Source organism: Balaenoptera physalus (assembly GCF_965194825.1).
Source record: "Balaenoptera physalus genome assembly, contig: HAP1_SCAFFOLD_2265, whole genome shotgun sequence".
In the NCBI taxonomy this organism is placed as follows: Eukaryota; Metazoa; Chordata; class Mammalia; order Artiodactyla; family Balaenopteridae; genus Balaenoptera; species Balaenoptera physalus.
In genome coordinates this window covers 1-26,747 of record NW_028124541.1, presented here as the reverse complement: position 1 = coordinate 26,747, position 26,747 = coordinate 1, and the positions used below count along the sequence as shown (strand labels likewise).

The 26,747-nt window shown below is 40.6% G+C and overlaps 1 long non-coding RNA gene across 1 annotated transcript in view; it reads left to right on the top strand.

The window, feature by feature from the left end:
- The window catches only part of LOC309654207, a 52,667-nt gene extending 31,107 nt beyond the window's left edge, over nt 1-21,560 (top strand). Inside the window, exon 2 of the long non-coding RNA XR_014260025.1 lies at nt 20,709-21,560. This is a non-coding gene — a long non-coding RNA (uncharacterized lncRNA). The remainder of the gene's footprint in view (nt 1-20,708) is intronic.
- The last annotated feature ends 5,187 nt before the right edge of the window (nt 21,561-26,747 follow it).

The window sequence follows — 26,747 nt, the reverse complement described above, 5'->3', positions numbered from 1 at the left end:
CTTGATTCCTCTGAAGGCTGGTAGAGTCACACACCCTTGCACAATTTTAAAACCATGAAGGGATAGAACTAAGTTTTATAAATGGGCTCCAGGATGTATAACTGGGGAAAAAAAACCCTGAAAGTTTCTCTTCTTTCTCAGTAAGTTATTTAAATCATAGCACTTATTTTTAAGTGAATACTCAGGGTAGTTGATAAAGAGAAAGCCCCCCTGCCCTTTTTTAAAAATAAACTTTATTTTTTGAGCAGTTTTAGGTTTATGTAAAATTGAGCAGAAAGTACAGAGATTTTCCATATACCCCCTTCCCTCACACATGCTTAGCCTCTGCCATTACCAGCATCCTTCTCCAGAGTGGTGTTGATACTTTTTTTAGTTTACAATTGGTGAACCTGTGCTGACACATGATAGTCACCCCAAGTCCATAGTTGATGTTTCACTCTCGGTGTTGTACATTCTGTGGGTTTGGACAAATGTATAATGACATGTATCCAGCATTATATTATTGTACAGAATAGTTTCACTGCTCTTAAAATCCCTTGTGTTCCTCTTATTCATTCCTCTCTCCCATCTAAACACTGGCAACCACTGATCATTTTACTGGCTTCACACTTCTGTTTTTTCCAGAATATCATCTAGCTAGAATCGTATGGTATGTAGCCTTTAAAGACTGGCTTCTTTCACTTAGTAATATGCATTTGGGTTTCTTCTGTGTCTTTTCATGGCTTGATGGATCATTTCTTTTTATGACTAATGTTCCACTATATGGATGTACCACAGTTTGTTTATCCATTCCCTACTAAAAGTGTCTTGGTTGCTTCCAAGTGTTGGCGTTTAATTACTAAAGCTGCTATAAACATTTTTGTGCCTGTTTTTGTGTAGACATAAGTTTTCAACCCCTTTGGGTAAATACCAAGGAACAGACTTTGGATTGCATGTAGGAATATGTTTAGTTTTGTAAGAACCGGCCAAACAGTCTTCCAAAAAGGCTGCACCATTTTGCATTCCCACCACCAATGAGAGTTCCTGTTGCTCTACATCCTTGCCAGCATTTGGTGTCATTAGTGTTCCAGATTTTGACCATTTTCATAGGAGTGTAGTGGTATCTCATTGTTGTTTTAATGTGCATTTCTCTGAAGACATATGATGTGGAGCATCTTTTCATATGCTTCTTTCTCATCTGTGTATCTTCTTCGGTGAAGTGTCTGTTAAAGTCAGCTTAGGACCATTTTTTAATTGGAGTTGTTTGTTTTCTTATTGGTAAGTTTGAGTTCTTTGCATATTTTGGATAAAAGTCATTTGTTCGATGTGTATTTTGCAAATATTTTCTCCCATCCTATGGCTTGTGTTTTCATTCTCTTGACTGTCTTTTGCAGGGCAGAAATTTTTAATTTTAATAAAGTCCATCTTATCAGTTCTTTTCTTCATGGATCGTGGCTTTGTATCTACAAAGTCTTTGCAGAACACAAGTTCATCTAGATTTTCTCCTATGTTATCTTCAAGGAGTTTTATAGTTTTGTGCTTTACAGTTAGATCTGTGAACCATTTTGAATTAATTTTTGTGAAGGGTAAAAAGTCTGTGTCTAGATTCATGTTTTTGCTTATGGAAGTCCATTTGTTCCATTACCACTTATTGAAAAGACTATCTTTGCTCTATTGTATTGCCTTCGCTACTTTGTCAAAGGTCAATTGATTATATTTGTGTAGGTCTACTTCAGGGCTCTCTGTTCTGTTTCACTGATCTATTTGTCAGTTCTTTTGCCAATACACTGTCTTAGTTACGGTACCTTTATGGTAAGTCTTGAAATCTGGTAGTGTCATTCCTACCACTCTGTTCTTATTCAATATTGTTTTGGCTATTCTGGGTCTTTTGCTTCACCACATAAAATTTAGAATCAGTTTGTTGATATCCACAAAATAACTTGCTTGAATTTTGATTGAGATTGCCTTGAATCTATAGATCAATTGGGAAAAACTGAAATCTTGACAATATTGAGTATTGTCCATGAACATGGAGTATCTCTCCATTTATTTAGTTCTTCCTCGATTAATTGCTCAGAGTTTTGTAGTTTTCCTCATATAGATCTCATGCATATTTTGTTAGATTTATACCTAAGTATTTTATATTTTTTAGGTGCTAATGTAAATAGCATAGTGTTTCAGATTCCTAATTCCACTTGATCATTGCTGGTATATAGAAAAACAATTGACTTTTGTATTTTAACCTTGTATCCTGTGACCTTGCTATAACCACTTATTAGTTCCAGGAGTTTTTGCATAGATGATCTTGTCATCCATAACAAAGACATTTCTTTCCTAATCTGTATCCCTTCTATTTCCTTTTCTTGTCTAATTGCATTAACTAAGACTTGTAGTAGGATGTGGAAAAGGAGTGGTGAGAGGGAAAATCTTTGCCTAGTCTTGATCTTAGTGGGGAAAGTTTCCAGTTTCTCACCATTAAGTGTGGTGTTAGCTGTAAGTTTTCGGTAGATATTCTTTATCAATTTGTGAAAGTTCAACTCTATTCCTAGTTTACCAAGAGTTTTTACAATGGATGGGTGTTGGATTTTGTCAGATGCTTTTCTTCATCTATCGATAGCACCATGTGATTTTTCTTTGTTAGCTTGTGGATGTGATGGATTACATAAACTGATTTTTGAATGTTGAACCAGCCCTGAATACCTCGGACAAATTCCACTTGTTTCAGTATGTAATTCTTCTTCTATTTTTTAAAAATCTGTTAAAATTTTTATTTTATTTTACTTTATTATTTTGTTTTTGGCCACACCGTGTGGCTTGTGGGATCCTAGTTCCCTCACCAGGGATTGAACCCGGGCCCCCTGCAGTGGAAGCATGGAGTCCTAACCACTGGACTGCCAGGGAATTCCCTGTAATTCTTCTTATACATTGTTGGATTTGATGGCTAATATTTTGTTGAGGATTTTGCATCTGTGTTCATGAGAAATATTGGTCTGTAGGTTTCATTTCTTGTAATATCTGTGATTGGTTTTGGTATTATGGTACTATTAGCCTCATAGAATAAGTTAAAAAGTATTCCTCTGTTTCTATCTTCTAAAAGGGATTATGGAGACATGGCATGATTTCTTTCTTAAATGTTTGGCAGAATTCACCAGGGAAGCCCTCTGGACTTTGTGCTTTCTGTTTTGGAAGGTTATTATTATATTATTAAAATAATTATTTGAATTATTGTTTTAAATTTTTTAATAGATATTTGTCTTTCTCCGTCTGACTTATTTCACTTAGTATGATAATCTCCAGGTCCATCCATGTTGCTGCAAATGGCATTATTTCATTCTTTTTAATGGCTGAGTAATATCCCATTGTATATATGTAGCACATCTTCTTTATCCATTCATCTGTCCTCAACAAAATACTAGCAATCCAAATCCAACAATACATTAAAAGGATCATACACTATGATCAAGTGGGATTTATCCTAGGGATGCAAGGATTTTTCAGTATCTGCAAATCAATGGCTGTGATACACCACCACAAGTTAAAGAATAAAAACCATATGATCATCTCAATAGATGCAGAAAAAGCTTTTGACAAAATTCAACACCTATTTATGATTAAAGACTCTCCAGAAAGGGTCCTAGAGGGAACATATTTCAAAATAATATAGACCATATACAACTAACCTACAGCTAACATCATACTCAACAGTGAAAATCTAAAAGCATGTCCTCTAAGATCAGGAGCAAGACAAGGATGTCCACTCTCACCACTTTTATTCAACATAGTTTTGGAAGTCCTAGCTGTGGCAAACAGAGAAGAAAAAGAAAAGGAATCTAAATTGGAAAAGAAAGAAGTAAAACTGTCACTGTTTGCAGATGATATGATAGTAGACATAGAAAATCCTAAAGGTGCTACCAGATAACTACTAGAGCTCCTCAATGAATTCAGTAAAGTGACATTTTCTTTGCTGAGGAATTTTTAGTCTACTTTAGAACATAATGCATATTGAAAAGATGCCATTTATATACAGTTGTGTATAAACTGGATTTGAAAGTTCTGAAGAAACTAAGAGCATGCATCACCAAGGAGCTGTAGTAATCCAAAGAGGTTTGTCTGGGACTGCTTTTTATTTATGGAGGGGGTAGATTTAAGTAGTTTTAGGAGGAGGTCAAGGGTCTGGAAAACACTCAGATAGTGTCACTTAGATTGAGAGGATTAAGGCAACTATGTTTTCCCCAGCTATGGGAAGTTCCAAATTTCTAAGATTTTACCTGGAGAAAAGAATATATATATAATTTTTAAAAACAGAAGCTGAAATATTGTTTAATAATTTCAGTATAAAGCTGTTCTGTTGGCAGGACAAACAATAGGCCATTGATTAAAATGATGTTACAATAGGTACAACTACTGAGACAATGTTTGCTCATTTAATACATAAGAACTTATTCTAGAAGCATGCACACAAGGCTGTTCCGAGCACTCTGATCTGAATCACACATAAATCATGAACAATTACGGTGTGTCTGTATTTTCTACAAGACACGTTACAATGGCTCATCAGTTTCCCTTTAGAGTTCCTAAGCTTTTCTGAGAACATTTGAGCTTCTGAGTACATTTGAACTTTTGAAGGAATAAGTGCATTTCAAAACTGAGATTATTTCATAGAATAATTTCTTCTTAATATGAGTGTTATTATGAAGAGAAATAAACTTGCTTTAGCCTATTGAACTGTAATATTATCTGTCTATTTTCATTTGTTAATTCTTACAAGATTATTACTTGTACTCACCTCATTTTCCCCCTAAGTGGTAAATAGTTGTACTTTTCAGTTGTTTTGCCATCTCGTTTGTTAAAAACAATTATTTATGAATAATTGTTGTAGCTTTGAAGCATTTCAGGATTCATCTTTTTTTTTTTTGGATAGAAATAGTATGTATCAGACTATTGATAAGAATAATATTCAGTGGAAATCAAATATTTTTGCATGATTCCAGAAAAAGAAAATTAAATTGTGTCTTAACAATTTTGGCTCCAGGAATCGTAGTATAAAATATAGACATTTCAGATTGAAAACAATGGTTAAGGAGATTTTTGGGTGGCATCTGAGACTTCACCTTACTTGAATGTAATTTAGTTAAAAACACAGTGAATGTACTGAAAACACTGTCCAAACACAGAGCCGCTCTTTTCCAAGTACCTTATTGGACATGGTCACGTTTTTTGATCATGTGCATTCTCAAATTTGACTGTGTGGAAGTGAATTGGAACAACCAATTAGGGTTGTAAAGAAAATGATCACTTTTAAAATTGTTTCTCAAAGGCAAAGATGACTTCATAAGAGCGAGTACATCTTACTCTTTTTTTTTTTTTTTAAAGACTAAGATTCATATGCCTTCTTTTGAGGAAAGAATAAAAAATGAGAATATGGCTTGGAACGTTGCATGCTGCCTTCTATATCTCTCTATAGGGAAAACGTCCTTATAGAATATTTGGAAGAAGCTTATGTGATGACTTGTCTTACCATACTGAGAATAATAAAAGCAAACACTATTAATCCTCATAGAAACCCTATGAATTGTGTGATTCCCCTTTGTCCAGTTGTGTGATTCAGTTGTGTGACATCCTCATTGTACAGATGAGGTAACTGAGGCTTAGGGAGGGCCAGTGACTTCCCAAGAGTAGGCAGCTTGGTAAATGTCATGCCCACACCCTGTCTGGCTCCAGAATCTACACTTGGTCCTCACTGTTTCCAACCCAGAAAGGAGAGACCCCAATACGGTGAGATGAGAAAGATGTGAGCAGAGGGGACTGAGTGGGGAGCGTCTGGGGAGACTCAGAAAGGAAGCCATGCTGGGGGGGGGTGGGGGAGGCTGGGAAAGGAGCAGGCTTCCCAAGCTAAACAGTTGATGGAGATAATCTTCACTTACCCTCAACCAGCTCTGTGACTTTGAGCAGGTTACTTAGATCCCTGGGACCCCTTTACCTAAAGGGGGAATGATGCAGGCCTGGTCTGCTCAACAGGCAGAGAAATTGTCCCCTGAGAAATTGTCACGTTAACATTCGAGTTAGCACAGCTGACTGTGGATTGTGGATGATCCCAATCTTCTGGAATTTTCTGAATGGCTAATAATACCCCAGTAATGTCTCAACAGCTTTGTACTTGCAGTGCACACACTCACAACGGGTGTTTCTTTGCTCTTCCTTGTGCCAAGGACCCTTCGGGCACTTTGCTGAAGCCTGACCCCTTCTCACAGCAATGCTTGTAAATGCATAAAATGTATACATAGGGTTACAAAGTAAATAGTTATATTGAAATGCTGATATCAATGTACTAGAAATTGTAAAATAGTGTCTTCTTAGTTATTAGCGCATTCAAAAACAAGATCTAGTGGTGACTTTAACAAATACTGTTATTTTGAAGTAAAGGGGACCATAAACAATATTTCTAGATGTCTGTGACAACGATTGCTATTAAAATATCTGTAACTTATGTTGGTAACATATGCACGGGCACTGGTGAATATAGTCTGGTTTGTCTACATTTGTGACTGAAGAATATGCTAAATTTTAGCTAGAGGTTAGTGAAAATAAAGATGTAATTTTTTTCTATTCATCTCAACAGACCCCCTATATCATATTTGTACCACACGTTAAGAACCCCTGAGCTGTGTGGTTCACTGCTTCAAGTTCTGTGAAAAACCCTCCTGAGCTTTGATTGAACTTCTAATGAATCTTTAGATCAAGCTAGGGAAAACCAGTACCTTAAAAGTAGTCTTCCTATTTGCAATCATTGTAGTCTGAATTTATGTAGTTTTTCTTTAATGTCTTTCAATACAATTTTTATAATAATCTCCATAAATGTCCTGCAAATTCTGTAAGATTCATTCTTAGATACTTTATATGTTTTGTTAGTATTTGCTATTCTATTTAATTTAATTTCTAACTATGGATAAGTTTAGAAATACTATCAGCTTTTGTATAATGAATTGTTAAGCTAGCCAATGACTTTCAGAATTTCTACCTCCATAATCGTATCATCTGGAAACGATAACGGTTGCTCTTTTTTATCCAATTTTGTGCTTTTAATTTTTAAATTTTCTCTTACGTACTGATAGGACTTTCAGTGCAATGTTCAATAGGAACGGTGGTGTCTGTGAAAGTGTTCTTTCTGATTTTCAAGGAAATACTTTTAATATTTTCCCATTTAGGAGTGACGTGCTGGAACCAATTTTTAGCAGCTAGCAAGAGCCAATCATTAACTTTTCATGAATTTTGCATGAAAATACAATCATTATTAAAAATTAAATGACATAAACATAATTAATTAAATCATATTAAAACAAAAGTAATACATTCTGAAAACTCACCACTTCCTACTTTATGTCATCTTGCTGTTATCAGTGCTCTTGAGGTTATTTACATACCTTGTGTCGGCGTGGTGAAAATACTATATAATGATTCTTTTTCCAACTTCCTGGTCAGTGACATCACGCTGATAGCTTTGAATTGGCCATGGTACGAGTACCATGTTTGTCACAGGCTCTAGCATTTTCCTAGCCTGTTAACTAAAAAGAAAGGAAATTAAGGAAGAAGAGAAGGGAGGGTGGCAGAGAAATAGGAAGGAAAGGAAAGTAAGAGGGAAGGAAGAAGAGAGGAAGAGAGGACAGGAAAGCTTTAATCAGTGTATTAACCCGCACGTGGTGTTTCCCCCCAGATAGCTGTGACGCTCCTCTGGCGTCTGCCCTGCCCCGGGCTTCCTTCAGCAGCTCCTCAGAGCGGTCCAGCAGCCACGGCCCTGGCTTTGCAAGTCTTAATCGCAGAGATGGTGAGTCTGCAGCTGTCTTCTTGTCAATCCACCCTGATTCTTTCCCAGAGAGAATTATTTTCATTTTTAGTTCATATTCCTTCTTATAGGTCAAAACTTAATTATATTGAGTTTAATGAAACTGAAGAAAGCAGCAGGTTCATCATATCTGCTAGTATTCCTCTGCTAGCTTTCTTCTTGCTTATGATCCATTGTTTGGTTTGTTTTGATATCTTCCTTCCCTATTGATTGCCAGCAAATGATCAGCAATAAGATTTATGAGAAGGGAATTATTGGAGTCTAGATTTTTTCCAGGGTTATCATCCCTTTTTAGTTTTAGGACCGGCGACAGAAGGGTGACTAGTCAAGTGCGCTGGTCATGAATAACTAAAACAACACAAGAAGGAGCCAGTGCTGCGGCCACTGGGGAAGCCTGATGTTTGCAAGATGTGAAGCTGCCAAAGGATGTCATGGGAAAATGACTCCATTCCCAGGACTTGGCCTGGGAGGAGACCAGGTGAAGGCTGCTACTGAAAATAAAGATTCCCTTCCTATTAGTGGGAAGGGAGTTAATGACTTACTTTTTGGAAAGGTCCATTTTTGCTACTTGAATGTTGTCGAGTGAATTACCTCTTCTATTGCACAAATACTAATTCAGTGGATTAAATAAGTGAATACATACACTTCAAATTCAAATGCTTTGCTACTTTTTTGGATTAACTTTTATTGGAGTATGGTTGCTTGACAATGTTGTGTTAGCCTCCACTGCACAACAAAATGAATCAGCCACACCCGTACAGATAGCCCCTCCCTTCTGGACTTCCCTCCCACTTCGGTCACCACAGTGCATTAGGTAGAGCTCCCTGTGCTATACAGTATGTTCCCATCACTTGTCTATTTTATACATAGTATCAATAATGTATATATGTCAATCCCAGTCTCCTAATTCCTCCCACCCCACCCCTTTCCCCCTTGGTATCCATACATTTGTTCTCTACGTCTGTGTCTCTATTTCTGCTTTTGTTTTGCTACTGTTTTAAGGGATAGATTTTTTAAATGAAAGATGAATTCAGAAAGTAAAAGTGAAAATTAACTGTGTCCCATGTAAACGCACTGCTGTAAATTCTGGAGATACTACTAAGGAATTGAGTGTTTTCCTCCCTTTCTTTGACATTTCTAAGATCAGAGTTAAAGTCTAGCTTGAACTTTACTGTGTCCTTAAGGATCAAATTTGGGAACCTAGTAAGTGATCAAATCGATTGGCAGGGAAGAGTAAGAACACAGGTGAAGAAATTCAGTGAGCTCAGGATGGGAAGGCATGTCCATTAATTGTCCACCTTCATGGTCTTTTCCCAGGAAAAAGCATTTTGTGGCCAGATATTTACTCCTCAAAGCATCATTCATAATCATTTTTAGCACCCCAGTAAAAATATATTCTCCTTGAAACCAGATTTCAATGAGATCAGTTATCAAATTACCCATTTTCGGTCTGGTGGTTATTCTAATATCAGCTTAACATCTAAACTTTCCAGTGGTTTCCCTAAAATTGTAAAAACTAAATAAGCCATATTTAATTAGTTTAAAGAGGCCCGAGGGGCTTGTGTGTTGTGTTTCTAATTTGCATGTGTAGAGTATCTTTATGATTCAGGCCTCCAGTGCTATCAATATGGTGGCACTGGGAAGTTTAGAAACATTAGAAGGGAAAATCCTGAAGCTTAAGATGAACTTATTTCCATTATATTTAATTAAAAAACTAATAACTCAGAATATTATAAGCCATCATTATAAAATGGTAAGTACAAAGCTTATCTTTTATATTTAAACTACTCTCTTTGCAAATTTAAATTAATTATTTTAAGAGTGGCAATCAACTGATGAGGGTTTTTTTTTCATGGTTGTTGCTACTCTGATTGCATATAGTGTACATTTCACTAAATATCCCTAGATATTACCACCTGATTTCAGACCCATTTCTAAAGCATGCTTTAGACAGCACAATTTATCAATATTCCTTCTGAAGGATTATCTATATGTGTTTTCTGTTAAAAGCCAGCATCCCAGAGTCTTTATTGACATTTCCTTTGCCTTGGTAAATGCTGGAGAACATATTAGTTCACTTTAGTTTAGATGATTATGATGTAAAATGTGGATAGTATGAAATGTGGATGAATATAATGAGGGCGATGATTCTTCATATATAGTAGTTTTAGCTTTTTGGAATATTTTGTGTATGATCTAGTGAGGAAAATCATGTTAGACTCCCTGATTGTATGGTTAAAATTTCCTTGGTCTGTGTTGTGGTATTTGGAAGTTTTAAAGAAGGTGGTCTGTCTTACACCCCTAGTTTCTTATTTTGGCCATAAGTCATTGCGCTTCTAGAATGTTCATTAAGAATTAGAAATGTCTCAAATATCACAGCTTCCACCAAGAACTTTATACATAGCAGCTGATCAATTCATCTACCTGATACATAAAGGTAGTAAGAGAATAGTCTATACATAATTTTTGATTGTATGTGTGTGCATATATATAAATCTGACCCACTGTATAACCCCCCAAAGCCAAATAATTCAAACTTTAAGGCATTTTATGATTTTAAAGTACTTCACTGATTCAACACATAACAAATATTAATTAATTGACTAGAACTTATTGCACATTTCATGTTTTCTCTTTTACATATTTTTTACTTATGCAGTTTATGTATTTATTTTGTTTTCTATTAATTTATGAAAAGTAGTAAAATATTTCTTAGAAAAGACTTTGCAATAAATAGAAGAAAGAAGTCTATGAAGGATATTAAGAGGAATGAGCAGAGAAGTTAGGAGGGATCCAGGCGTTTCTAGGGACAGGTGGGCCAAAGCAGAGAGATGCAGACCTTGCATCTTTGAAAACCATGATTCCTGAGCATGTTACCACCTGTTTGCCAGTGTTTTCTGTGAGCTCCCTAATGGAAGTGTTGGTTATTGTAGAGATAGTAATGGGCTAGTATCATCACTCAACATTGGACTAAGTGCTCCTGGAGTTTACTTTTGAAATTTCTAGTCTGGTTCCTCTAGCATTCCCATTTTGAAGTCTGGGATTGGGTTCCAGATAATACATTTAACAAAGTATCCCCTCTGAGGTCATACACCTTACCTTTTTATACAGAGAAACACAAATTACTGGAAATGCCTGAATGTATAATTTTTCAGAACTGATGGATTTTTTTTAAGGGGTAAACCACAGACACGTACATGTATTCATATACCTATTCAAGAAAATTGATGCCATTACATAAAAATGTAAAGTTCTTGAAGCTTTACATCTTTACAGTCAAATTGGGTTTGACTATTCATATTAGCTGAATTTGTTTCCATCAATATTAAATTGATATTTCCTAGAATTACAAGTGACCTAATATTTCTCATATAAAATCAAGATTGCTGAAATCTGTGTATTCTAAATAAGAACATGCTATAATATTGACTTCATTTTTTTCTTCTCAAAAATCTCCTAAAGGAACTTTATGCAGTTTATCCAAGTTTATTCAAAACAAAAGTTAAAAAACCAAAACCAAAAGTAAAAAAACTACCTTAGAGTAAACCACGCTGGACTTTCATTCTAGATCTTGCATGTGAAAATAACCTTTTGTTTTTACAATTATTGTTACTGTAGGTGACCCTTCATGAAACTGGCTTTAGCATTTCAGATGCTGCTTTCCAACTCCGGATAACATGTTCTTTTTAGCCACGTGACGTGTCCTCTTTAGTGACCGCAGGCATGGTGGTGAGATGAGTGGTCTGGCCAGAGCTGATTGAGATTGATTAGGAGGAAGTGTACACACATTTTGTTCTCCTTTTTTGTTCCCCCAAAGTGCTTGCATAAACAATCATCCCCAGAAAGAGGGACAACTCCATGCATGGCCCAGATGCTGAAAATCACGCCCTCTAATGCGGCAAGCCACTCATCACTGACAGCGCAAATGAGACTGCTTTAAATTTAACTTGATCAAAAATGGCATATCAGATTACTATATTGTGTATTGCAAACAGAAAGTAGATGGAGACAAGCTGAACTGACTGGATGTTTTCTTTTCTCTTTGTAATTCTTCACCTTTCCCGTACCGAGACATTGATCATATTTCCTCACAACAGACTTATGTGTTGGTGGAGCCAGGAAAGATTTTGTCTAATGCTCCCAATACAATTGATGGCTGAGCATATTAGCAACAATACTCAGCGTTAAGATATTTATTTCTCACTTTAGGAAGTACATTTACTAGTACAAGTTAATACTCCAGGTTTTAGCAGGAAATAAATACACATGATTCGATTAGCAGAAAATGCTTAGGCCTGGGCATCAGACACTAAATATTTTCTTATAACCTGGAACGTCTGATTATTTGGACTCTGCAATATCCCAAATAAGCTGTGATGTAAAATTCACTGTTTTTTACAAAGAAATGTTAGAAAATGGAAAGAGTGAATAATAATTTAAAATATCTAGACGTATATCAACTCCTGATATAAATCAGAATATTACTGAATACATCAAAAATGTTTGATGCAAATCTTATAATAATAAACTTGTCCCTCATATTTTTTCATAAAATCGTAGTTCTCCAGTATTTCTATCTTTTATTCACAGGCTAGGTGCCTGGTAGAACTGGTCAGTATTCCCAAATACTAGTCTGAGCAATTCAGATGGCAATAAAAGGGCTTGCAAACCAGATTTTTATAAAGGCATATGAATGTACTGGGGACTTTTTGCCTCTGGATGTCAGATTTTTCATTCTGTTTATCTGTGCTTCCTAAAAGTTTTTAGACCTATTAGGGCCAAGACACATTCTTTTTCCGATTTTTCTTAACAAATGATCCTGCAGATGCAACTGTGGGTATTGAGTGCAGTGGACAGGCCAAATGTAATAGCATCCATGTAAAATACACCCATGTTCTAAAGCACAGAGCACTGTCTTGGTGACCAGGCAACTTTATTAAATCACGGCATGATGGTAGCATGTGAGAGGAGAAGCCCCCAAATCCCAGGGTTCGTGCAGACCCTGCCGTACAGTTGTCACACAGAACTCATCTGCTCAGATTTTCCCATGGTCCTTTTCAAGGTCTGGAGTCTCCAGGTTACCTCCATAGAACCTAAGATGCTAGATGAGACAAACCAGAACAAACCAAACGTGTTTTTCAGCGTTGTCAACAACCTTCAGGGAGGCAATGTTGTCATTTCTCTCTACCAAGTAGCCCAAATTATAGCACTACCCCCAGAATAAGGCAATCTTCAGTCTCTTTTGGATTCAGTGGACTCTTTTGAATGGGTGAACATCTTCCAGGGATGCTCAGATTTCTTTGTTCCTGTTTCTTTCCAAGACAGTGTTTGGGTTTACAGAAGGGCTGGTGCCCTCATGGAGCTGGATGGTGGGGCTTCTCACGTTGCGGCTCAGCTCATTGCTATCTGCTGAAGGGAGTTTGTCTGCTTTTAACGCTGAGGGTTACTTGGCACCTGCTCCTGAAGCCTGTGGCGGATTTACCTCTTGGTAAGACCGTGTTCCCAGGGAACAGATCATTGTCCCTCCTGGAAGGGATCTTTGCGATGTCACTTCTTGCCTCCCTGAAGCCTGACCATGAGTCTCATTTGGTTTCCAGCCTGAGCAGCCTTGGTTACAGGTTTAATCTGCCTTTGCCAAGTTGACCTTCTGTTCAGATCCAGTCAGACTCTCATCTCACTTCTGTGCCCCCTTTTGATGGCCTGTGGGCAGTCTGGTTCACCGTACCAAGGGGAAAAAGATCGTCAAATGGTTTTGTCCTGGCAGTTTAGTCCAGAGGTAACCTATCACTTCCACTCAGAGCTTGTTGGCCAGAGCTGGTCACATAGCCCCACCCAACCACCAGGGGGCGTGGAAATCGCAATCCTCCAAGTGCCTGGAAGGTAGAAGAAGGGAAATAGTTGGCAACCGTTAGTAATGACTACACAGCCCCCTACAAGGTGATCTCCCAAAATTCCAAATGGAAGCCAAGACAAAGCCTTTCCACAGCTTGCTTATTCCTCTCACTTTTCTGATCCCCCTGGGACTTCGCTCCTGAGCAAGGTGTCTGAATCACCCTCCCACCACCTTTTACCCTTCCTCCATTTCCTCTCTTTCCCACGATCGTCTGGGTTCCCGTCTCTTCTTCCTGCCAAAGAGGGAGACATCACACGTCCTGTTTCCTATTTTCTTAGTTGGTCTTTGCCCTCCCTGGCTTCGCTAGGGCTTCATGGGATAATGATCACCGGCTAACAGGATTTACCGGAGAGGAATGAAAAACACAACAGTTTATCCTTGCAAAATTATGTCTGTGTTTATTATCTGCCCAGTAAGTATCTTATGGTGGCCACAATTTTGCCATAGTATTTTTCCAAAAGTAAGTACTGCCTATGACGTACTTGGCAACTTCCCAAAAGATATGTGGAAGCCCTTCTAAGCACTATCCAAATTCAAAAATAGTTGTCTAGCAAATTCTACTCTGTTCTTTTCCAAAATAATTCACTTTTGTATCATGTATAATATACAGAAATGTTCATGAAAGTTATTTATTTAACAGTATGTATCCTTGACATACACCATGATGTCTTTGTTTACTCCACTTTTAATAAATATTATTGGCATCCCTATGGAGATATATTTTGTCCCATCACATATTGCTTTACTCATCCAATGCAATTACATTGCCTCTTGTAGGGATATTCCCTTTTTCTTGTTTGGAGTCACTGATGAAAGACGTACCAAGTGAGGTGACCTTCAATCCTGCCAAAGGGGTGAGGTTCAATTAGCAACCTTTCATGAGGCATCTGGGATCACTAATGATCAAAGCACACAGGAGTCTTGAACTTCTGGTTTAACTTGTGGCACAGAGACTGGTCCAGGAAGGCCACAGCCAGTGGCAAAGGCTAATGGAATATCTCAGTGGACCCTGTGGTCAGCTACTCCCACCTTTGCTCTGAACATTAATGAGGAGCTTCTGGACTAGGGGCTGACTGGAAGATGGTATTTCAGGGGTTCCCTGTTCTCTCTGTCCTGTGATCCTTGCAGTAGACTCTTCCCTTGTTGCCATGTTTCCTCCAAGGAAATCCAGTGGAGCAGGCTTTTCTCCGACACAAAATAATGCCATACTTTGCTGGGGATGAATGCCTACACCCCAGAAAAATGCACCTTTGTCAGTAGTATTTACATTTTGTGATGCTCAGACCTCATCCTTTTTGCATTCTCATTTTACTACTCTATTTTGTATAGCAGCTCGTCTGTACATATCTCTTTTTATCCAAGGCTTTCACAGTGTGCTTACAAATTGTAATGAATTCAGCTACATAACATCACTAAAGAAAATGTAAGTTTTACCATTAATGGACTTTTTTTCCAAAGGCTTCTGGTTAACTGAGCAGTCAAGTATGGATGGATAATTTTAGTACTCATGGTTTTATTTCTAAGCATCTCACCCTTGCATTTCCTGACATGATCCTACACTGAATTTAATTAAAAAGAAAAAGGAGCTCTTGCCTTAAGAAGAGTAACGGTGTGTTCCTGGGAAGTGGTGGGGGCCTTGGAGCAGAACGCCTGGCCTCCTGCCCTTCTGGGCATCCTGGATTCCCCACTGTTCTCTACATATCAGAGGGAGATGCAGCTATTCTGAGTGGCCTCAAGAATGATCTGGAATCATATCTGTTCTGAATAACTCAGGGGGCCTCTGAAAGATGCACAATGATGCTTTTATAGAATTAGACCAGATCTCAGAGCTGCATCTCTCATAAACATGAAGATTTCACGGGAGATGCACAAATAAACTTGGTCATACATTTTATTCAGTCATGAATGAGGTACTTAGTACATGTTCGGATGGTTTATAGGCTTGCTGGGCAATTCGTATTTTACTTCTAAGGTGAGAAATTAGCAAAATCATCTTATAGTCTTGTCAATACAGAACTTCAAACACATAAGAACTGCAAAGCCTGAGATCAACTCAGATCTGAATGCCTCGCTACTGTGTGTTTCTTTAAAACTTGGTCAGGAGTGTCTATGAGAGAAGCAAAACAAAACACACAGTAGCAATGGATTTTTGTTTATTTTATGCAGAAAGAGCTGCAGCGATGAATGTTAATTGCCAAGGGCATTGAAAGTTGTCCCTCGGGACACTGCACACAGAACTTAAGGGAGTCACGTGTGAACAGTCACACTGTACTTTTTTTCTTTAATATCACTGGCATTTAATTTGAATCACAAATTAACAAGTATACACTTATTTTTTTTTTTTAATTTTAAATTGTCTGTTTACAAAACCATTATAGGGTATGTCTGCATTTAGTACAGGAATCTGTTTTACAATTAGGCAGCTCTGTGTGATTTTTTCATTATGGATGCACTTTTTGGAAAGCTACCTGTTGTCTCCTGCTCAGGCTGCTAGCAGACTGCAGGAAGCACAGCAGAAAGGGAATCAGAGGTTACCTAGACAGGTCCAGAGGGAGGATTTCTGCATTTTTTACATCCTGATAGCCAGAAATGGTATATGTAGATAGTTGGAATTGCTCCTTAAGAAATCAGAGCTGGAGCAAATGCTTAAATTTCCCTCAGCAATGTAGGCAGGGTTGTGACAAAAACACCAATATATAAATCCCAGAGATCTCTGAGTGGGATGGTCAGGGAGCATCCCCAGGGCCTGCCGCCCTATGGCCCCTTTTTCCTGGGAACATCTGTTACTCCTGCTTATCTCACCCTCTCCCCACTCACCCAGCCCCGCCTGGAATCTGGAATGAGTTTTCTGTGAATTAAGATGCATTTAAGTGAGGAAAGAAATACACAGAGCTTGATGAGCTCCCATTTGAGACAATGTAATGAAGATCTTGGAGGGAAACTTCCCTTGGTTACAATTTCAATTTAGCCATTTACTTGCTTGACATTTAGATGCCCTGGAGATAGGTTAGTCTGTTCACTTCAGATTATCCCACTTGACTTTGCTCCCTTCGGTATCTTTCTGCTCTGGACCTTGTTCCAACTTGAAGAAGGCATGAGCTATTCTCCTTTTCACCTCTGGGTAATTTCCACCTCTGGGTAATTTCCCCCTCTACACAAAGCTGACACTCATTATGACAGTGCATGCCCCGTGGCCACCAGGGGCAGGGGTCATTTTCATCTTGATCAGTGACCAGAATAATTAAGGCCCTAGCTGAGAGTTTCCTGTTCAGCCTTTCCTCTCCCCAAAGACACAAGTCACTGCCTGTGTCTGAGCCAACGAAAGGTGGGGGAAACAGTCACACAGGGATAACTAGAGACAGAAACCTTCCAATATATCTGCCAGTATATCACTATAAAAGACAGTCTGGTATTGATAAGCAAACAATACTGAATAACTGACAAATCACAGGGATATGTTCTTAGAAGGGGTAGAGAATGAAAAGGGAGCTAAGCTTTTATAAAATACCCTCACCCGAACCTAAAATGATTGTTTTTTGCTTGTCTGCAAAGCAGAGACTGTAACACCCGTCCCACTTGCCGGGTGCATGGAGGAGTTGTGAGGTAGCACTTAGAGCATCTGGAAGGGTCCTGAACACATCACATGCTTGTGACAAGTTTTGGCTTTCCTCATTTTCTCTCCTTTATCTAGTATAAAGTGGCAGGTAACGGGCCATTCAGTAATGAAAAGACTGCAATGCCCCACACTCTGGATGTCACCCCTCTTTCACCATGACTGTCTCCCGTCTTGCGATCATGTATGGGAGAGAAAGTATTGTGCTAGATGCTCTAACACAGCTTCTTGTTGAATTCTCATTGCAGCCCTAAAGCATACCTATCACACTTTGCTGGGAGGGATGTTTTGTGTTCAGTGTCCTAAGCTGTGGAACCTTGTTCTGTGCAAGTTAGACCCTCTGGACATGTTTTCCTTTGTATGAATTGTGACACTTCATTCAACTAAGGGGCTGAGGTAGGAGACAGGACGGTGACAATGGAAAAAGACAGTCTGTGGTGTGGTCAGGGGAAGAGCTGGGTGGGAGGGCAAGTGCCTTTCTTGTGGGTTCAGCACTGGTGACTCCAAAACAGTAATTGCAAATCCCTGGGCTCTGTTTCAGGGGGTGTTGGTTCCCAGGGGGAATTTACTGAAGATTTGCAACATTGAATAATGCAGGCTGATCAGTTTCAGAACCACTGCTCTGCAGCTAAGAGCTGGTGGGGCGGCTGTGCTCAAGCGTACCCACTTTAATGTTGTTTCAGTGTATTTTGTTTTGTTTTCCATTACAGAGCAGTGATCTCCCTTACCCGTCAGTAAAACTGTTCGGGGCTCCCTAACAGTCCTCAGGTTACATTTGTGCATTTCCCACTTTTTCCAGTCATTAGAAAAAAGGGCATCTACCCCGGTGGACTGTGTGCATGGGCGAATGCACAGTAATTCAACATCATCACCCTCCAGGGGTCTGGGGATTACGCCGTGGCTGTGTTACCCAGCTGAAATGAATTGCTTTGCAGCACAAGGAATTCTGCAGTTTCATTACTTTATCAGAGTACCTACTTAATCAGATAGCTTAATTTGCATACCAGTAGCACCTTCTCACCACAGGTAAGGAATATGAAATGTTCAAGGTTGATTACCTGCAGATGGTGAAGAGTGGTTGACAGAGACGTGGCTGCATCTGTGGGAGAGGCTGGTCCCAGGGCAGATGCTGGAAGCATGCTGACGTTTTTTACTCTGTTGCGTTTCTGTACATGTGGTGCCCGTGTTGATGGTACTTCCTGCTTCAAGAGAGATTAAAGATGACAGAGAAAGATTGTGAAATGCAAAAAGAAGAAGTATCTTCAGTACATTCTTTACAACCTTGATACAAAGAATACAGGACATTTAGCAGTTTCGCAGAGATTGAAACTGATTCATATAAAACTTCAAATGTAGAACCTTTAAGTTAAAATGATCAGCTAAATGCCAACACCTAATTTCTGACTTCTTTTGGCAATTATTATAAAATTACAGGCAGTTGCAGAGTAATGTTACTTGGGACTGTTAGTTAACCCTCAGCTAGAACCCAGAAGGACTTATCATTCATCAAACATTAGATGGGACCTTTGCACAAATCAGTAGAAGTAGCAGGGAGGTGTTGGGTGGTGATCAATCTTGTTATTAAAGACAAAGAAAGACTGAAAACTATCACAGGTTGGAAGACACTAAGGAGACAAGGTGACTAAATGCAATGTGGGGTTCTGGAACAGAAAAAGGGAGTTAGTTAGTGGAAAAACTGGAGACGTCAAAAGAAAGTTTGTCGTTTTGTTACCATTGTACCAGTGTTAATAGCTTAGTTTTGATCAAAATACCATGGTGATGTCAGATATTAACATTAGGACACACTGAGTAAAAAGTAGACAGGAACTCCCTATCCCATCTTTGCAACTCGTTTGTAAATCTGAAATTATTTCAAAATAAAAAGTTTAATAATGCATTACAGAACAGCCAGAGTTGTGGCATGCTTAAGATGTGGATCAAAGGAAAAGACATTGTGCTTTTGGTTGAGAGGAAATTTTGGAATTTTGGAATAAAGATTGCAGGAAATGAGGAAATCTTAGAAAGAATTTGAGTTTTAAAGAATTTGTGAGCTTTAAATTTTGCTAAGGGTTATACACGTAGTGCCGTTAGCAGAGGACATAGTGAAGCAACAGATGTGCCCACTTGCTAGTTTCACCTCCACACCCTGATGTAAGCGCTCCACTTCCATTTTCCTTTGAGCTGTCTTGTAACCATGTCACACACCTCCTGACATGTACTTGGTCGTAACAGCTTTTGTAAACAGGACATGGATGTTAATAATAGCCCCTAATAAAAAAGATAATAAATGTTGTCTAAAGTGTCAGACCTTATTATGAGAGCCTCAAATTAGATGTCAGGACAATGGGGAAAATTTTTTTTAAAGCTAGTTTTTTTGTGTTAAGGACTGTTTACATGACACTGTGTTTTCTAGACATGGATAATTAGCAAAATATCAGTTCCAGAATGCATTTCAAACCTGTTTCCCAATTTTTATATTGCATAATAATTTAAATTCAGAAAATTTAATATGACATCTAAATCCAAATTCAAAACTCATGTTTCTGTTAAACTAGAAGAACAAAATATATCAATAATACATTCACAGGTATCCCTAATTCTTCGGTGTCTCACAGGCACTGGAGAAAACAAAGCACAGTAATTTCCACTCTGCGCCTATTGTCTTGAATACCTGAGAAACTCCTCCCCATTCACTTCCTCTGGGTTCTCGCTCACCCTCCTTGCTGACTTTTTAGAACTCTCCCTCCCTGCACAGAAATCACTTTCACCTCCACCCCTCCCATATTGCATTTCAAATTGTTCTTTGAAATGTCTGCTTCTCCTATGAGTCTGTAAGCACCATGAGTGTAGGACTATGCCATAGCCATCTTTGTTATCCCAACATTCAACATTGTACTTCCTCATGCTGGGAATCCAGAATTAAGGTTTTCTAGCTTTATTTTCCAACAAAGGAAAGTTTGTTATTTTCCAACAAAGGAAAGTTTGCCCTTTGTTTATGTCCAACAAAGGGCAAGTCATGCATTGAAGCCAGTAACGACACTAGTTCCAAGCACTGATGTAATGGCATGGTGTTTAGTTGTCCACCTATTACATTAAGCAATTTCACTTAGCGGGACACCCCAATACCAGAGAGTCAGGGGTTATGAACTAAGAAACAAAACAATTAATATAGGCTTCATCCATTTAGATTTAACCTGTGTTTTTATTTTGTGTTTGTGTGTGTGTATGTGAGTGTGTTTGTATAATTCTGAGGCATTATATAATGCAGAATTTGAAACTATGATTTTCATACATCTTATTTATGACCCCATTCTTACAGGTTAATATAGATTTCAAAGATTTCTCTGTCTTTACCGGTTTTCTTATTTTATTCCCACAAAAAGGAGCTGGTGGCTGGTCTCCCCTTGTGTCAAATAAATACCAGTGGCTGCAGATTGACCTTGGAGAAAGAATGGAGGTCACAGCTGTGGCCACCCAGGGAGGATACGGGAGCTCCGACTGGGTGACCAGCTACCTCCTGATGTTCAGCGATGGCGGGAGGAACTGGAAGCAATATCGACGAGAGGAAAGCATCTGGGTATGTGCTTTATTGAAAAGCAGTCTGTCGGAGTATGAATTATGCCAGTTACTGCATGTTGCTGCCCATCTGTCAGATCAAGTATAGAACCAGAGCCTCCTAAGTTACTTGAAAATGTTTCCACTGAATGTAAGCCACATGTGACGTTCCAGAATACACCGTCCATGGCTAATTTATGAAATAAGTAAAACAATTTTATAACGTAGCGAAATATTGAAAATGTCTTCCCATTATTCCTTTAAATAGTGTGAAGTCTAAGGAATAAATAAGTCACATACGACTGATTTTATTTTTGTTTGATAACAAACACAATAGTTTATATTGCCTCAGCATTTTTAAATAAAGCAAATTCATTTTCTCTGTGCCCTCTGATAAACTGAAATTTCTGAAAGACCCTGAACATGTAAAAATAGATGTGATGGAGAGTCTCTCTGTGGAGGACTTGTTGAGGGATATGTTGAGTTCCTGCTCCAACAGGAACTTGGGCACCATGTGGCCCCTTGTAATTTATGGACAATAGATCCCTAGGATTCTTTGGAATCATAACTATTTTACATCAGTGACATAGTTTCTACTTCTGATTACATATCCATGCTTCTTTTAGAAGAATTAAATTTTGTTTGCTTAACTTTTTGAATATTAAAATTTATGTAATTTATTCTATATTTAGCATTTCATATCTTTAAATCACAGTCTGCTCTGAATGAGAAGCTCTAAAAGTAGAGTGTTGTAAAGGTCTGCAGCAGGTTTGCAATTGGCTGATGGGGTGTGGCCTGAAGAAAATTCATCAGGTGGAGAAGAAATTACTGTTTTCTTCTTCTTAAAAATATAATTTAGATGGTTGCCAAGAGCCAGGGGAAGGGAGTAATGGACTGCAAGTGTTTTAATGGAGACAAAGTTTCAGTTTGAGAAGATGAAAAGTTCTTGAGATGGAAGGTGGTGATGTTTGCACAACAATGTGAATGTTAATGTCCAGAACTGTACACTTAAAAGTGGCTAAAATGCTAAACTTTTTGTTATGTATATCTTACCACAATAAAAAATACACAGTGTATCTTCCATTTAATTTAGGCTAAGAATGTTGTATAACTTAAGAAATTTTTTTTTTCTTAATTGTCAGAGTAAGAAGAAAATTGTCAGCTAAAAAGCCGTTATGTCTTAGCACATAGCTTATCTATAAAAGTAACAGGCAACAAAATGATAATATTCGTTGTGTAACAAACTGCCCTCATTTGAATTTCCTTAGAACTCTGTAACTTATTGTAACTTAATAGATTGTGGTCTACTTAATTTCTTATCCCTGGAGCTTTTATTAGTTAGTCAATAAATGTTGATGCAAATTGAATCAAAAAAAACTAGTTAGTTGTCTAATACTAGATAAAAGAACAAAGTGGGAAGGGCTATGTGAGTGTTTTTAGGGCTGGCTGACCTAAGGTTTCCAAACAAGTAATTGCCATGTGTATGATCCGAAGCAGATATTAATGTTGTGCTTATTCTAAGAACACCAAGTCCAAAGCAGGGTTAAGGTCAATATTGCTTAAGTAAGTTAAAGCTTAATGAAACATCTACTTACATAGAGAACTTTTGTTCAAAATTAAATATGATTTTTCAAAATTAGTTAACTAATAGTTAATGCCTACTTATTCTTCATTGTATTAATTAAGGTTCATATTTTCGCCCCGCTCCAATCCCATTTGATTGAGCAACTCTAACAATTCTTGTTTTTAGTGAAGCAGGTTGGAGAGGAATCATATGTAAGCATCACCCTCTGCTGATTTCTTTAAAGGTCAGGCACCCTTGGGGAGGTAGGGTCAAGAATATAGTGGCATTATTAACCCTAGATCATGCAGGTGAGGACAGAAGTGGACCCCTCAATCCTATCCATCCTATCACACAATAAACATGGGTAAAGTGGCCTGCCTTACACTCCTGCTGAGCTTGCATCCCTCCCTGTGTCCCCAGCACTTCATGGTGCCTGGGGCCGAGCACGTTGGTAAATGTTTGCTGAATTAAAACGAATGAGTGGAATCTACGTTCTGGCAGGATGCCTTCCTTAGCTCCCTGCTCTGTGCTTCTCTGTAGCCCTTGGTCTCAACTTAGTGATCCTTGAAGCTCCAGTGGAGGTGTTTCTCCTCTCTTACATTTTGAGCTCCTTTAGGAAAAGGGCTCATCCTCACATCTTCTGCGTGCACCACCGTGGGTTAAGTGAATTCATCTCCTAATCTGGGCCCAACTATACACAACTGGCATTGACAGCAGTAAATCACACTAGTTGATGATTCTGACATTATACTCACAGTTTCTTTAAAAATTGGGCTGGTTTGGCTGCTTTCCAGACCTCTCACAAAATGTCAGCTGCTCTTAAAAATCAACCATACACCTTACCAGAGGTTCTACCCCTTCTTCACGTGGTTGTTTTAGATATGAATTGCTGATGTTAACTTGAGAATGAATTTAAATTTTAAAAAATGTCCTTGAGATATTATACTCTTCATTAGTGAAAGTAATATGTTTATTCATGGTGCCATTTACTTAATTTCCTATCACTGCTTTAACACATTTTCATGGATTTAGTGACCTAATACAGACAGAGTTATTATGTCATAGTTCTGTAGGTCTAAAGTACAGTAGACCTGGCTGGGTTCTCTGCTTAAGGCATTTTTCCTGGAGGCTCTGGGGAAGACTTGTCCTTCAAGGTGTCTGGAGATTCCCAGAACCTTCCCCAGGTTCCATGATTTGCTGGGAGGATTCACAGGACCAGTGTGTAGTCATACAGCTATGATTTAGCACAGTGAAAGGACACAGAGCAAAATGAGCAAAGGAAGAGGGTGCTTGGGGTGAAGCCCAGAGGAAATCAGGCCCAGGTTTCTACAGTCCTCTCCCAGGGAAGTCATATGGGACTAGCTTAATCCCCCAGCAGTGAGTTATAGAAACCCACATGGAATATTACCAACCAGCTGAGCTCATTTACTGGGGGCTGGTCATGTAGGCACTCTCTGCCTTGCATGTAACAAAATCCCAGACTCCCAGAAGGAAGGCAGGTATTGAGTATGAACCACAGTGTTTGAACAAACATTAGGCACACTAAGCCACCTTTATCATTAGAGTCTTGGGAATGGGCCAGCCTTGCAAGCAGGCCTTTCAGAGGGCAGCAGTCAGGACTGCCCTCCTGATGCTTCTGCATACACACTCACTCACTTCCTTGTGGGTGTAGGACTGAGACACTGATCTCCTGTAGGTTGCCAGCTGGGGGCTGGTCTTTGCTCCTAGAGGTTTCCCACATCCCTTATGCTTTCTGTGTGGCCTGTTCTTGCAGCAGGGGGTCAAGTCCCTTTCATCTTTAAATTGCTCTTTGTTCTTGTTCTTCTTCTGCTGCACCTCTCTGATTTCCTCTTCTTCTATCTGGAGAAAGTCCTGTACTTTAAGGGCTCATGTGGTTAGACTGGATCGACTTGGGTAATCCAGGACAGTCTTCCTAACCATAATCCCATCTGCAGAGTCCCTTTTGCCATGCAAAGTAACATATTCACAGTTCCTTTCTTTAGGGCCTGGACATCTTTGAGGCCTTTCTGCCCACCCCACTGTATTTATACATCTCTGATTTTTTTTTTCTTTCTGCATTTGGTATCCTTTCCTAGCAAACACATTTCTCATTGGATCTGAAGATGTTTTCCAGAGTCATATGAAGTCATGTTGCAGGGGTATCTGAGCACCTGCTCGCAGTTGGTGTGTCACAGGTGTCCCCCCTGAGAGGCTGCTGCCCCGCCATCACTAGTGTAGCTCTCACCCACAGCAGTGTCCCCAGCTTGTGGTCTCGCTGATGTAACCTTGACCCCCAGCAAGAAAGACTGTGTATTGGCTTTCTTCTCAGGAAGCCTCCTTCTACTTTTATAAGAAAGTCCAAATCAAGCACTCCTTCTCTGGCCTTAAAAGTTTTGTGGATGTTCTCCCTGTCATAATTTTTTTTTTTCTTTTTTTTTTCCGCACGCCGCTTGCCTATTGGCAGTCCCACTTTGAGCCCCACCTCCCGCTCTCCGCCCGCGAGACCCCTCCCAGGCAGTGCGGAGGCGGGGTTTAGCCGCCGGCCGGCGCAGACACCGCCTCCCATTGGCCATGCGGCCCCGTCTGTCAGTCTTCTGTTAAAGGGGCCACGACCGCCCCGGAGCTGGTTTGCGGGGGGTGGGGGGAGGAGGGAGGAGGAATTTTTTGGCGGGGGAAGGTGGGATTTGGGGGGCGCTGGTGAGCACCCCTGGATCTGACGGCTGCGGCCTCGCGGGGGGAGGCTGAACGGTGAAAGGGGCAGGGGGCTCTTTTAGGGGGTAGAGGGCTGTGAGACCGTCAAGGGGAGGGGGGGGTCCCCAGCGACCAAGCCGGAGCAAGAGACGCGGAGCCCGCGCGAGCGGCGGAGACAGGGCTCCGGAGCCACAGATCCGGGCCCCGGCCGCCGCCAGGGGCCCCGCCCGGTCCCCCCACCCCACCCCACGTCCCTCCTGCAGCCCAGCTCCGCCCGCAGCCGCCGCGGACCAGGTAGGTAAGAGCCCAGCCCGGCCCGCCTGGCAGCGCCCATCCCGGGGACCCGTCGCCGAGCTTCCCCCGCCTCCCTGAGATCCTGGATTCCCTTCTTCATCCCCTGGGACCTCAGAGCCCAGATTTCACAGCCAGACCCCAGAGACTCAGGCGTGCCCCTCCCGGCTCTGAGTCCCCAACCGAACCCTGGAATCCCAGGCGTACTGCCGCCTGCGCCTCCTCCGGGGCCCAGGAGGCTGGATTTCCCAGGTCAGCCCCAGGAAGCCCCTCTGGACCTAGATCCTCCTCCTCGGCCCAGTCCTGGGAGCTCCAGACACCGGCCGCGGCTGTGTCAGACTCCCCCAGCTAGGGCCGGCCGCCCCCCCCCGTCGCGTCCGCATAGTCCCCCATTCGCGCACCCAGTCTGCCCATCTCTGGTCCTCCGGCTTGAACAGCCGGCCGAGTCCCTCAGTCCCAGCCGGCTCGGCGGCCGCCCTGGACACAGGCCCGCTCTGGAGCTGTCCATGGTCACCGTTCTCGGCAGCCTCGCGTCCCCCATCTCCTGCTGCTGCCGCCGGGGAGGCGGCGCCGGCGGCGCGGGGATCTCCCCTGCCGCGCCTTTGACCTGGGGATACCCAGGCCCTCCCCGACCTGGGCGCCCGGGCCTCAGGGTGCCGCTGGTCAGGCTCTCAGCTCCACCCTCAACAACCCAGGTTTCGGAGACCCCAGCTTCTACTTGAGGAGTCAGGGCTTCTGAATGTTCCTGCCTGGTGCACCTTAGGGATCTTGGCATCTGAAGACTCAGATCCCACCGGGCTCTGGGAGCCCTGTCAGTCCTCACTTCCTCTGGCTAAAGGCCCCAGCTGGTAGTCCTCACCCCCTCAGGATCTAGGAATCCAGTTTTCCAGCTTTTGCTCCCTTCAGAGGCAGTTCAACAGCCCCTGTGCCCCTCAGACAAATATACCCATCCACCTGGCACCCCAGCATCTGCCCCCTTAGGGATTCAGGCGCCATGACTCTCTCCCTTTCAGGGACTCAGAATGCAATTCTTAATGCAATTCTCTGGCTTTTACCCACGCTGCCCCCTGGAGACCTAGATGCCTTGTCCCTGATCCTGCCTCCCCTCAGGGACCCAGGAGTTCAGACCCCACCTTCTATTCTGCCCACCAAAGCCATCTACCCCTGCCCTCCATCCAGCAAGGACTCAGGCTCCAAACTTCCATCTCCTGGCTTTGGCCTCCACAACGACTCAGGAGTCCAGTTCCCCAACTCTGCCACCCGCCACCCCAAGTATCTAGCCACTCAGCTGTTACTCTTTTGAACCCAAGTCCCTACAGCC